Source organism: Sciurus carolinensis, chromosome 14, assembly GCF_902686445.1.
Source record: "Sciurus carolinensis chromosome 14, mSciCar1.2, whole genome shotgun sequence".
Taxonomy (NCBI): domain Eukaryota; kingdom Metazoa; phylum Chordata; class Mammalia; order Rodentia; family Sciuridae; genus Sciurus; species Sciurus carolinensis.
In genome coordinates this window covers 58615113-58630275 of record NC_062226.1, presented here as the reverse complement: position 1 = coordinate 58630275, position 15163 = coordinate 58615113, and the positions used below count along the sequence as shown (strand labels likewise).

Here is a 15163-nt window from a genome sequence, read left to right as displayed (position 1 = left end):
TTTTTTTTCCAGGTTGATCTTTGTGAAGAACATAAATGAACAAACAAAATAACTAAGACATCCTCCTTGTGTGCCAGCTTTTTGTTTCAGACTAACACTTGGGTTCTTAAGAATGGCATTTAGAACACTTCAGAACTGGACCCTGGCCTTCTGTTACAAGTTTATCTCTTGACATATATTTTTTAAAAATATTGTACTTCACTCCTATCAAATCACTGCTATTCCTCACACCCCATGCTGTTTGCTGTCTCCTGTCAGATACTTATTCGCTCGCTGAAAATACCACCAAGACAACCTGATAAGAAGGCGAAGCTGTGTTTATTCTGACCACGGTAAGGGAGATAAATAACTTGACATATTTTTAGCAGGGTCTCAGAGGGGAAGAGAAAAGTCAGAATATCGATGAGTTTTTGGTATCTAGTTTAAGGCAAGTCTTTCAATGTTAAGGCTCAATTAGGATTACATGAATATTATGATGTAAAAGTTTTAAATTGTGGAACTCAGCAAGGCACGAATTTTGAAGCAAAGGATTGGAGAGCCATGGGGAGTAAGTAGTTAATTTGATTATATATACTGAAAAATTGAATACGCTGACATTCATTTAAATGTCTTTTTCCCAATGATTCTCAAAATATAGAGTAAATTTATTTTAAACTTATATCTTTCTATACAACTTTCCAGTTACATAAAATTCACCTCTGTAGTGGGCAAGGAAGAGAACTTGTTAATATTTTCTTTCTAATTGCACTTGAATCTTTGTTTTGTAACTACTGGTTTACAAGTCAATGAAAAACTTTAAAATAAGGGGACAGATCTTACTCATTAGTGGTATTAAAATTAAAAGTGTCATTGTATGTTTCTTAATGTTTATGTAAATGGTGAAGGATTTTGAAAATGGTTCTTTTCACTATTGTGTTATGAATCCATGTTCTATGCAATCTTCTAATTTATGTATGTGAACTGCAGTATTTATAAAATAAAAATATGCCATATATTAAGTAATATTCCTAATTATCAAAATGTTTGCTTGTGATTTTTTTTACCTTTTTTAACCTAAAAATGCTGAAATGTTCTTACCTTCACACCTCTCTCTATGCATGAGCCTAATTTTTTAATTTTAAAAAAATGCTAACTTGTTTTCCAAGGTGATCATACTAATTTTCATTCCTCACAGCTATTCAGTGATTGATGAAAGTTTTAACTCATTTGAATTTTATCAATTTAAATTGTGTGAAATGACATATTATTGCTTTTCTATAGTAAATTTTGCTGATTGATTGTTGCGTTCTCTCAACATATATTTTGTCTTTTAAAATTGTTACAATTTATGGTTATTATAATGGTGTACTGAAATGAGCTATATTTTCACTTATTATTTATTCACTAGGAATTTAATTAACATAGACTATATTAGGATGCTTCTGATAAGAGAATACATGGAATGGGACATCAATTTTTTTTTTTCCCACTTGTAACAGATTATCCAGGCTCTCTCCATTAACTTCTTGTGCCACAACTTTCACATACCAAAGTTCAACTTATGGCTGGGTCTATTCCATGTTACCTATTTTCTTAAATTAGTGCAATATCATCTTTGTGTATGGAAATTATGTTTTTTTTAATAATTTCATAACAAGACTTTGTAGTCCTAGAAAAAAACTTCCCCTTCTCAGTCCTCACTTTTTTAAATACTTGCTCAAGTGTGTTTTTATCATAATTCTGTCGTGTTTTAACTTTATTCTACTGTACAGATTTTGAATTCTCTTTGATTAATGCCATAGAACATTCTTTAGCAATTTTTAATTGGAACGACATTTAAGGATTAGTTCAGAAAGAACTGATATATTCCCATTTATATATATTATGTGCATATTTTATTATATATTTTATATTAAGATAATACTTTAAATGTTTATTCATAAAACTGCAGTTTAGATACACACATTTCTATGTTTATTTGATTGCTAGTTAATAATAACATCCATATACTGAAAACAGTATGATTTTTGTAAGATAACCATGCTTCTAGTTTCAGGATTTTCTTTTTTTTTTTTTTTTTTTTTTTCAAAATTTACAAGTGTATTCTATTGAATTTACAAACTCCACCACTCCCAAGTAAAAAGCATGAGGTATATTTTGGCATAAACATTCAGATTAAGAGCCAGGTAGGTCACAGAGAATAATAATTGGTCAACAATTTGAAGAGTTAAAAACAACCTTAAGATTTACCACCGCTGAAATTCAGAAGACTAAATAGTGAGTAGAGCATTTCACATTATCTGAAATCAGAAATTAGGCAAATAAATAGAAGTAAAGTTAAACAAACCTAGGTATATTGACACCAGAATTCAAAGTATATAAGAATGTAGTTATTTGGAAATGAAATAATTAAACCATGCACCTAGTTATATTTGTGACTAAGGAAATTGAAATATTGTATATTAAATATAATTTCAAATTTCATTTTGTGCATTGAAAATGGAAAATAAATGTATGTGATTCACAATTGTTTTTTAAGGGGAAGGGATAACTTCAAAATACTTGATACACTTTTTTTTTTTTTGCCAGTAAGAGTATTACTGTAAACATGTATTTTCAGGATTTTCTTTTAAATGCCATATAATTGTGGAATTTTTTTTTTCTTGTGGAATGGGTACTTTCTACTATAATAACTATATCATCAAAAATTAATAAATAATTTCTGCCTTTTATATAGGCATAACTATCTCTTCTTATTAGATTGGCAAGAGTCGTATATGACACATTTAATAAGCATGGTTTTGCAAAAACATAAATTTCACCCAAATTTGATAGAAACATTTCCTCAATTCCATTTTTATATACGTATAAAATGGAATATATATATAAATGGAATTGAGGAAATATTTACTAATTTACTATAGATTATTAATTTACTATATATTAATATATATAAAATATATTAATACACTATACATTTTTAAACTGTTTTTGTCACACTAAAATGCTTCCTATGTTTCAAATTTGATATTTTAAAAACTATGAATTACAGTTAAAAAACCAATATAACAAAATACCAACTGTGCAAATTATGGAACCTCATTATTTGGTTCAAATCCTGCCTTTACTTGATGCCTGTTAGTACATTATTTGCATGTCAGTTACCTCATCTGAAAAAAGGAGATAATAATAATACCTAACTTACAGGTTAGTAGATTCATTATTGATTTTTAAAATGTTTACAACTGTACTTGGAATTATGTGTTAAACAGGTGTCAGTCAAATACAAATGGTATACTTTCACTCTATTTGACTAGGTCATATGTTCTTTCTTATCTGTAATATGAAAAAATTATGTTTTTGATTTTGAAACATGGAAAATTTATTGTGCTTTTTTCAAAAACATAACTTTATATCCTTATTCCTGTATTAATTTTTTGCTTGATTAGCACTTCTAAATTACTCTTTCTATATTCAATGCTGATTTGGATTTTTCAAAACTGTTGAAACAATTTTCTGTAAATATTTTTCCTTGTACGCCAATCTTTTCTCCTGTGTGAAGATCTTCTTGAGAAAATACATATGTCAATAATTGGTTCAAAGATTACAATCATGAACTCTCTCAATGTGTTTTTCATAATATTATAACTGGATAGAATTTTAGATTAACTATTGATTTGTGCTTTAATGCTATCGTGTAATTATCTTCTATCATCATTTTTTATGATGAGGACACTGTTTTCAGTTAAAAGGTCATACTTGTTTGTCTTCAGTATCTTTCTTCCATTTTATTTTAACTTTCACGTGTCTCTGTGAAGATCAATGCTATTGTTTCATCTTGCATGGAACTGTCCTTTATTGTGAGATCTCATGTCCTTTCTCAGTCCTTGAACTTTCTAATACTATTTCTCTCTCATTTTCTATTTTTGGAATTCTTGATGGATACATCCTGGGAATTTGTATCTCCATCTCTTTAATTTTGTCTGTTTTCTCTCTGTACTGTCTTTTAAGTACTTTCTTCAATCCTATATTTATTTATTTATTTATTTTGGTGCTTGGCATTTGGTATCTAATGCCTAGCTAAGCACACCTCTACCAATAAACTACCCTCCAGCCATCCTATCGATTGTTTCTACAACTCTAAACATTTTTTGTCCAAGTATTTAATGGAAGTGTTGGTGTATATGCTTTAACTTTTATTAACTATAGGTATTTAATTTGTTATTTCTTTAGAGTATTTTAGCTATTTCTGTTGTTTTTTCTTAGTTTTTTTTTATTTACTTTGTTGCATTTTAAACATGACTATCAAGCATATTAAACTTAGTCATTACATAACTACTATAATGTCCATCTCCCCTTGTGTATGAATGTGTGTTTCTATGGGTCCCTCACTGTATGCTGGTCATCTTCCTGGTGATTTGTTTCCTCAAATACACTGCTTTTTAGAAGTTGTGTTCTTCTTGGTTTGGGGCACATATTTTATGGTAATATGGCTTATCATGGATTCTGGGACTATTCTTTCAAAGCAGGTTAGTATTTGTCACTGCTGAAAAAATGAAAATGTTCCTAGTTCTAAACCCACTACCTAACTTGAGGTTAATTTCTCAATTTGTGTCCCTGTGTACCACATTAGCATTAATTATGACCTTATACCCAAACATGGTGCTGTACTCATTTCTAAATTCTCATGTGGAACTCATTATATTAAGGACCCCAAATAGACCACAGTCTTCATTTAAACTTCTGTTCAGTCAAATTTTTACTTATGGCTCTGTTCTTCACCCCTTTCAGTGGTTTATATCTAATTGATTGCTGTTAACAGGTATTACAAGTCATACTTTTGCTCATACTATTGGGGGCACAAGTTCTCAAAAGTGTGGTCTTGAGACTCCTGAAATTCTCCTTTCCTTTCACAAGGTCAGCAAGATCGAAACTACATACATTCCTTCTCTCTTGAGTGTTGAAGCAGCTTTTTTCATGAAATCTGATATCAAATAGATTGAATACAAAAATAGATATGGGAATCACACGATCAGTTACTAATCTAGAAAAGAAAAAAATTGTAAATTCTGTACAGCAATTGAACTCTTTTCACAATAGCATTTTGAAAAATAATTTATGTTAACACACTACAAATCTATTACCTCTATTTAAATGATTTTATGAATAAATTTTAAATTCTCAGTTTTCATTCCTAATAGAATAAATATCAATCTATCATTCTAATACAGTAAAAAACACACACAGTTCTTCAGAATCTTTATTAACTCATAAAGATATAAGTGGTTCCCAAGACCAAAGAGCAAAAAAACCACTTTTGTAAGGCATAAAAATGAACATTCTAGTCATTTCATGGGTTATACCTCATTCTAATTTTAACATAAATCCCTGGACTTTTGTTCTCACAATACTGAGTTTAAGTTTCTTCTTTATGTCTTTTATTGGACATTTATCTTTACTGATTTTAGCACTGAAATTTATTAATTGTTTTTCATACAACATTTTTGAACATGAGAAATTGGAGAGGGAAATTCATTTATCAGTTCAGTCTGTGAAATTAACTTGGTGGTCACAGTAATTTATTTTAATTTCCTCCATCCAATCCACTTCCATCTTCATTTTCCCCAATGTTGTCAGTTTTCTGCATCAATGGTATCTGACAAGTGTAAACAAATCTTAAAGAGAATGGAGGACATTTATAAAAGTGTTTTCATTGATAAAGTTTTTCATGATATCAAAGTTTTTTAATAAAAAAAGTTTTATAGCTTTACTCCATCATTGACTTAATTATTTTTAATTATTTTAATTAATTATTATTATTATTATTTAATTAATTATTATTATTAATTATTTTTAATCTATTTTTAAACAAATAGACCAAAATTGGTTCAGAGATGAAAGAGATAAAATACACAGGCACGATAAAGATGTCTCCCCAATTTCTTTTGAGATGCAATAGGAATTCTTACTACATTAATAATAGGTAAGTATGAAATGACTAGTGTATTTGTTTTCTTACATGTCTCTCTAGCTGTGTGGAGTGTAAGGACCATTCCTTTGTTTGGCACTGATGAGCCTGCAACTTTTTCCACTATTTGGAATATCTAAAGTGGGATATGAAAAATAAATCTGAGATAGACTGGCTTTGCAAAGCCCTGTTTCTTTCCCAAACACACAAGATAATGGTGGTGGTCGTTTCTTTTTGTGAATTAAGGAAAATGGACTAGGGTGACCAATCACCCCAGTTTTCCAGGGTCTGAGACACTGTTATCAATGAAAGTTTTAAGTTCTGGGAAATTCCATTACCCAGAATGACTGGTCACTTCAATCAGATCATAATCAGCAGGGATTAATATAGAAGAGAGGGCACACTGTTCCTCAACCTATGGAGTATAAGACAGTTGTTAGTATTCTGGTCTTGAAAATAATTTGAACCCTATTTGGCAGTCAGGATCTGAGATGCCCCTCAAGGTTATGTCCCCTGAAGTTCCTACCCAGTGGAATTTCCTTTGTTAAAGTTTGGGAATTGTTTGTGAGTACAATTGGACATCAGCCCCATGATTACATTATCATCTATGACAAAAGGATTTTTTTTTCATATGTGATTAAGGTCTCTATGCTGCAGACTCTGAGTGTGACCTAATAGAAAAAGTCCTAAAAAAAGAAATAAAGTAACAGCAGATGCTCCCCTGTTACCCTTCAGGAAAGAAAACAAGCTTGTGAATTTTCTTGGAAGGATATGTGGGAAACAGATGCAGGTGACCTTTAGGAGCTGGAAGTGTTCCCTGGTCAATAGCCAATGGCAAAATCTGGACATCACTCAAACAGCAAGGAAATAAATTCTGTGATCTTGTAAGAAGATTTTAGATTTAGATGAAAATTGTAGCCCCAGCTAACACCTTCATTTTGGCCTGGTCAGATCTGACCAGAAAACCCAAATAACCTGTACCCAGACTCCTGACCCATGGAAACTCTGAGACACTACATTTTTGTTTTGTTTTTTCTTATGCTGCTAGATATGTGGTAGTATCACATGCTGCAATAGAAGAATTATGCACATGTATACAAAGTTATTAACATATGTTAACTTTGAAATATACTTGCTGCTGATTCTTCCTTGACCTTTGATTCCATTGGGAGTACTAATAAATGTTCATTTATATCTTTTTAAGAATTTTTTGTTGTTTTTAATTGCATGTTCTGCCAGAAATCATGTTAATTTGAAATGTATGGTAAATTAGGGAAAATAAAATAAACATTTGACATTTTAAGTAGAAAGAAGAAAACCTGAAATCACCCATTTGCAATCCCAAACTTTTAAGAATTATCAACATTTGTGGGAGGCAGAAAAATGAAAGTTGTCTTTCAAAGATGTTTTGTCTAAAAGGAAACAATGCTAATCCAAAAACAAGGCTCAGTATAACAAAGAAATTTCGGTGGGGGGTGAGAGAAGAATGAAGGAACTTTAGATTATGCAGAGGGAAATGAGAGGGAGGGGGATATGAAAAATGGTGGAATAAGACAGACATCATTACCCTATGTATATGTATGATTACACAAATGGTATGAATCTACATCATGCACAACCATAGAAACAAAATGATGTACCCCATTTGTGTACAATGAATCAAAATGCAGTCTGTAAACGAATTAAAAAAAAAGAAATTTCAAACACAACAGATAAGATATTTAAAAATTTGGAGGAATGACATTAATTTTATGCATACTTTGAAAGAGATATTTAACATCTTTGGGGAAGAAACCACAGATGATGAGGGTTCATGAAGTAGCTGTCAGTGTTCTCAGGGAAAGGTATTTGAGGCTATAAAATCAGCTTTTACAAAAGCAGTGGCTTTCTCAAGAGTTTTTAAATAATTTTGACTAGAACATTGACTCTTTAGCCTGCCATTCAATTCTATCTTCTGACACATATTTTTCCTACAGAATGTGGTTTAAGATTTATTAATTTCCTTTTTTCATTCATCCTGTTATATAAAGCAACACTAGGAACATTACCAAAATCACGATTAGTCCACATAATACATTAGGGTGGAAGAAAATGACACATATAATCCATAAAATAGACAAATGACTTCTAAATAAATTATAAATTACCATATTACTTTAACAGATTTTATAATAAAATTGTTGTCATAGTATCTTATATTACCTTGGAAGTGTTTTTGTACAATTATTAAACTGTTCAGAGTAAATATAAATCAAAATAGTAGAATAGGGTTGAATAGGAACTCACCTTAAAATTGGGTGTATCTTTTTAAACTTCTGTTTATTCAGTTGCTTTGTGTTCCATCATAAGAAGGTTAAACCCTGCATCATGTAGAAAGAGAAAATAGCCTCATTTATTTGACTAGTCCAACTGAAACTACAATCTATATTATCTCATGGGTAAAATGTGAAGGAGCAGGCTCAGATCAGTCAGCATTCAGAACTAGAAAAAAATAAGCTTCTCTAAGAAAGAATAAGCTCAACTTTTGTAAAGAAATATAATTGGTTTAAAATAATGCTCCATGAAAAGTTATAATTGGATAACAGTATAAGGACTACCCTAAAATCACCTGTGTTGTTTTCAAGAAATTTAGAATGAACTCTTCTTTCTTTCTTTCTTCTTTTTTTTTTTTTTTTTTTTTTTTTGGGGTGCTGGGGATCGAACCCAGGGCCTTGTGCTTACAAGGCAAGCACTCTACCGACTGAGCTATCTCCCCAGCCGCTAGAACTCTTCTTGTAAGAAAAAGTAATGTGAAAAATTATAGGTAAGTTTGGATGAAAATCAAGGTTTTAGATGTTGAGTTTTTTAGAGAATATTAGTTTAGGGTAAGATACACTCAGATTCTATGAATTACTTTGTGACCTTATTAAGATACAATTTTTCATCCATGTAAAATGTGTAATACTATCTGGATTTTTAGGTAAGAATCAAATTTTTAAAAATACTATATTTTTGTGCTTTGTGAATGTTCATTTTAATTATTAATATTAGTTACAGAAATAATTTCATTCTAACTAAATTATAATAAGAATCATAGAAATGGAGGTAAACATATTAGTCATTGACTCCTTAAAAGAGATGTTTAAATATTGAATCAATATCCATGTTGATGAATGAAGATACACCACAAGACAAAGTTGTAAAAAATTTTAAATTTATAGGTAATTGATGAAGAATACTCCATGTAAAATATGTAAGAATCTTTAAGGGCCTTTTGAGTACACAAAGGCTAATACAATTTCAAAAGCTTGTGTTTGGTATCCTAAGAAGAAATTTAGATATTGAATGTTAGGCCAAGGATGAAAAAATTTTAAATCAAATGTTTTGCCTTCCATATTTTAAGAATATAAATTAATTTATTCCTTTTCTTTATTACAGAGAGTGCTGCTTTTGAGAACTCTAACTACCTTGGCGGTATCTAGAGATGTGCATGATGTTTACTATTCTCCATAATGTGGTTAGGAATTCATTCTTAGGTAACAAAGAGGGAAGGATCTCATTTTAGAAACAAAAGGAGAACGAAAGGACAGTGAAATAACGGTGCTGTAGATTGGATCAACAATATCTTTAACAATAAAACAGAATCTTGGTTTAAATTCAAAAGCTGTAGAAGCAATGAGAATTACATGAGTAGAGAGTTGACATCTGTTCTACTAAAAACGATTAAGTAAGCAATTGAAATGCTGGCCCTCTGCTGCAAACTCTGAAAATACCCATTACCTACCAAAAAGGCAAAGCATAGGGACTCCTTGATGAAGAACTTCACGCACCCGTGGAGAGAAGGAACTGAATAAGATGGAAGGTAGGAGTAATAGATGCACATTTCAGAGGCTGATTAGAATCACATGGTTTGGAAAAATATTTGCTTGTCACAGTTTGTAGTAAAGGATTCAAGCTGTACCCTTTCATATCATGATACCTCTCTGTGTATCATCCCTAAAGAAAAGAGGGGCAGTAACACACCATGTTCCTAAATGTCTCCTTTCTTTTCCCCTAAACCTAGCCAAGGTAAGGGAACAACGAAAGCAAGCCTAAGCCAGAAAGTCCAGATACATATTATCTTGAAGCACAGAGGCTTTCTCTTATGTGTGCTGGAAACCAGGGCAAATTGATGTTATCTGTGGAAAACCAGGAGAGTTGTTCCTTGGCATGCTGGTCATATAAACAAGCTAATTCTGATTTTTGTCATTGCTTCAGCCATCTAACATTTAAAAACTCCCTCCTAATAGGGGTGAGCATGAAACTATGGCACTGTGGAAAAGATCAGTGTCACTCATCCAGCCAGCTGCCACCTGGCAAAATAACATGAGGGAGAAGCAGCATTGCTTATTGACACTCTCTCAGGGACTGAGGTGCTATCTGTCAGCTTGTTGCCACTGATTGGTTCTTGATGCAGTCTCAGATCGCTTATGAGTTTTCTTCTATAAATTATATGTCTCCAGTGAGGTCTTTGACCACATTTTTTGGCTTTCCTGCAACCAACTCCACTACCCTGGCACAACTTGGGCTCTGGATGAGACAATAAGTAAGAGAGGCAAAAGGCCAAAGAAAATCTTGCAAGTGTCAAGACTATGGCAGTTGAGAAGGAAAACTATGCAGAGGAGGTACTCTGAAATGACCATCCACCTCTGTGTGTGTGTGTGTGTGGGGGGGGCTGATGGCTATTGTAGATACTTTGAGGCCACTACATTATTATGGAGATGTCCTCCCCAAATCCCCAATGATTAGGGAAAAATACTTTTGCTCATGGACAAAAAATATGGTCAAAGAAAAAAAGAAAGAGCTATGTAAGCAGCAGCTATGGGATGGCCTTTCCTGGCAGTGGGGACATTAATGGAGGCATATCTGCGGGTCCAAGCCCATGTTAAACAGTTGCAGGAGTTAAAGCTGGAGCGTGAAGTACGGCTAACTCAAGCAGCAACTTCTGAGCAATTACTTTCTTGTGTAAGGAGTACCGCTAAAATTAGAAAACTCTAGACTACTGCTTTGTTAAACTAAAAGGTAAATGATTACTGTAAGCCAGCACGAGGATGGTGGTTACTCAAAAGGAGTGGGACAAACTGATGGAAGTGCCAGTGCCTACGGCAGACTGTTCAGAACTCAAAAGGTAAAGGATCTGCCCCTTCCCAAGGATCCGTGAGAGACTACGCTGCTGCTACATTAGTAAAACTGAGACAATGTGTTTAGATAAAAAGCCAACAAAAAGCAAAGTAGCAGGATGACTCTTGTGACTTTGGGATACTGTTAGGAAAGACAGGCTTTAACAAAATGAGGAAAATCACCTTAGTCAACACATACCCTATTCTGTGGCAACTTTTATGTTCAGCTGTTATCGAGAAACCTGCCTTCTCTTTATTTTCTTGGCTGATAGCTGGTAGTGAAAATATTTGTCCCAATATGATGGAGTTACTCATGGTTCTCCTGAGACGGAAATTTATGAAAACAATAAAAGTCCTCCTAAAAAGTTAGGAATAAAGTAGACTAACCCAACAAAAATAAGACACCATTCTTCAAACAATTCTGAGGCAATATTATGAAGTTTTGGTGTTCATTCTTTAGAGGGCCTTCCTGTTTCTTATGCTGTAACATATGCTGTACTTGAGATAAAACTCAGCAATTTGCTTTCACGTGGGATGAGCAATAGTGGACTTTCAAAGTTCTTCCCCAAGGATATTTACACATTCCTACCATACGTCATGCAATGATGTGATGGTGATGGAGGTATGAAATGGTATACAAAAGCTGAAACAGTATCAATGCCTCATTCTATTAATGATGCGATATTAACTTCCAATTCTTTTTCTAAACTAGAGGAAGCAGCTCAAATGATGGCAGCACATTTCTAAGAGAAAGAATGGGCTGTCCATTTCCTTCAGATTATAAGGACCTGGGCTGCCTGCCAAATACCTGGGGGTTATCTCATCGGACTTTGTTGCTTTAAAATTCAAGTTTACCTACCCCAATCATATATTTGGGAATGTTAAGATGCTAACATCTCTCCATTCCATAGTTAACACAAATGTTAAAACCATTGTGTAATTTAGTAAAGGCAAAGTTTGATGAGACTGGAAACTTGAGCATCTTGAGGTCTTTTCTCCAAAAAAAAAAGAAAGTTGTAAGAGAGTTGCCAGCTTTGGGCACTTTTGTCCAAAACCAACCCTATAAATTGGATGATTTAGCAGTCCAGATTGCTTTAAGTGAGTTCTGTGACAACAGAGGTACCACAAATGAGTTCCCTTAGGACCTTGGTCAAGGCTATAAAATGGTAGAAATATATAAAACAACATTTCAAAACAACTGCCACATTTGAAACTGCATATCATGTGGCAACACATAGTCAAACTCCTTCACCCGGCAATCAAAAAGCAGATAGCTAGTGACTAAATAATGTGCTTTCTAAAGATGTGACTATTTATCTTTAGAAAAAGACAGGTCACATCACACACACACACACACACACACACACACACACGAGTGCTACAGATATGCTTAGCAAAGGGCCTCACAGAAGGCAAACATATAAGACTTTAACTTGCTTGGCACTGTGTGTGGTGGACACATTGACAAGAAAATATCCCCTACAAATGGTATGGTACAAAAATGGGTTAAATATTCAAAAATATGTTGACATTTCCTCTTACCTTGTCACCCATCTACAATAGAAAATGTCCCACTAAAACAACAAATAAGTGTAAATAATGGATCCTTGATAGTATAAGTCAAAGAATTACAAATGAATGGCCATCAGGGCCATCAATAAACAGCTACATACAACCCCAGCCCCACTACTTACCTGATTTCAACACAAAAATCTAAGTTCAAGTGATGATGCTTAAAAAGGACACCTGCATGACACAAATGGGAACATAATTTAATTTGCTGTTGTCACCCATAGTGGACCTGCCTCAGGAAACTTGTATAGTCTACTGGCCGTAGAAAAGACAAATAGGGTCTTGATTGTGTGGGTTTTTGAATTTATAGGCAGAGGGACCAAATCAGGACATAAAAAATTTTAAAAATTCCTAACCCAAGAGTTATTAATCAAGACTCACCTGCATTAACACCTAATACATTTTATCCTTATAGCTTACCAATTTAGAAAATAAAACAAATTGCTGCATATACACTAACTGCCTCTGTCCTCCTCCTCTGCTCTTCTGTGACATCTATGACCAGCCACCTTAGTACAATAAAAACAGAGTAAACTAAAACAACACCCACCACTCATAGACACAGCTAGAAAAATGTCATGTGACATTAAATGCAAATTTACCTTCTCTGAAGGATGCCAGTATTATGCTTTCCTCTTGGCACAAAAAAAAAAAAAAAAAAAAAAAAAAATGGCTATGGATAAGCCTTTGCTGGAATTCACTATGTTTAGTGACTAAGAGTGGGGCTGAGTACAACTCTGGTAAGATTTATTTTTTTAAAGTTCCCCTCTAAAAACAACAATGACAAAAGTAGTAGCACCAATCCACTCTCTTTAAATATGGGTCAGACCCCTGGCAATTAATGTAACTATTCTACTTAAAGGCGCTGACTACTTATGACAAAGTCAAGCGATACATGTGGAAGAAGCTTCCTCCTCCAGGAAAGGCTGTGTACATGTGACATCTATGGGTGGCCACACCTGTCCTACAACTAGATTGACTGCTACACATAAAAAGGACTATATATACCAGCCTGAACACATTCCACTTTATCTAAAACCCCTACTAATTGAGACATATTAAAACTAGACAAAGAATAACTTGAACTGCCCAGTAACTTTACTTACTTAATGTGTTTTCTCCTCAAACAAAAGTTATTGTCACTGAATTTTAACTAAGCATGATGCTGCTGTCTTAAAAAATACTGAGTCAAAACTTGGGTTAACAACAACAACAACAAACCCTACCCAAATATGAAAAGTAGTAATTCAACGTAAAGCAGTGCTAACTATGTTAAAAACATCACAGGGAAGTTCCTATGCTGTCCTTAAAATAAGTTTAAAAATTATCATAATATGTCTTTAGCTGTAAAAAAGTTACAAAACCATGTTACTGCTATGGATAAACTTGGAATTGATTCTGTTTCTGCTTGGTCATACTATTTTCCTACTATCTAAAGATATATTGTATTCAGTCTGCTTGATCTTAATATAGAACTAATCACATTCTGCTACTCTTTGCATTACTGTTATGGAATTTGGTTACAATTTACATCCTGATATACCACCTAAGGGGTATTATAAAAGATAAGCATTCAGGTGCATACCATTCTTTAAAAAATGGGGACAGAAAAGCACCATGCCCTCGAATGCCTTCTTTCTGTTCCCCAAATCCTAGCCAAGTTAAGGAAACAATGAGAAGCAGCTTGGGCTAAGAAGTCCAGATATGTATTATCTTAAAGTACAGTGAATTTCTCTTAGACACCTTGAGAATTAAGGAAGATTGGTTTTATCTATAAAGAAAAGTAACTTTCCTTCATATGAATCAGAACAGTAACTCCTATGGATAAGGGTCATATAAACAAGTTAATGCTGATGATGTCACTGCTTCTGCAGCCTAACATATAAAAGCCCTCTCTAATGAGGGCTGAGCACAAAACTAAGAACACTGTAAAAAAGATAAATGTCACTCATCCAATCAGTCACAACTGAACAAAACATCATGAGGAAAAAAAAAAAAACTACTACTTGGCAAACACCATAAGGGATGGAGCTGCTGCTCAGCCTGTCAGCATTAAACTCCACTTGGAGCAGCATCTGATAAGCTTTTCCCAATCAATCAGTGTCTCCCAGACTGTCTCTGGACACTATCTGTATTTCCCAAAACCTATTCCATTGCCCTGGTACAAGTGGGCTGTAGCGAAGACACTATGGGTTAGTTGAAGCTGAAGTCATAAATTTAGAATGATCCTTTGATGGAACTACTATGATATTTAACAACTTACAGAAAACTGAGGTACAGGTACATTTGTTAGTTTGTGGTAAATCACAAATTTCATATATGACTGCAGTGTGATTCAAATCTAAGCATTTTGATTAGAGAACAAGTTTCTTTATCAAGTGATCTATGGAAAGAATGAGAAAAATTACACATTCTGAATGACAGAATTAGAAGAATAAACATCTTTCCAAAAGAAATGCCAAAAGTAAGGAAAGAGAAAATCTAGAGAAGAGATTAATTGGGTAAA

At 33.2% G+C, this 15163-nt stretch overlaps 1 long non-coding RNA gene across 1 annotated transcript; it reads left to right on the top strand.

Annotated features, from left to right (window-relative positions):
• The first annotated feature begins 391 nt into the window (after positions 1-391).
• On the top strand, positions 392-8750 carry LOC124964018 (uncharacterized). Its single transcript, XR_007104880.1, has 3 exons — positions 392-547; positions 5856-5962; positions 8655-8750. It is a non-coding gene; the product is annotated as an uncharacterized LOC124964018 (long non-coding RNA).
• The last annotated feature ends 6413 nt before the right edge of the window (positions 8751-15163 follow it).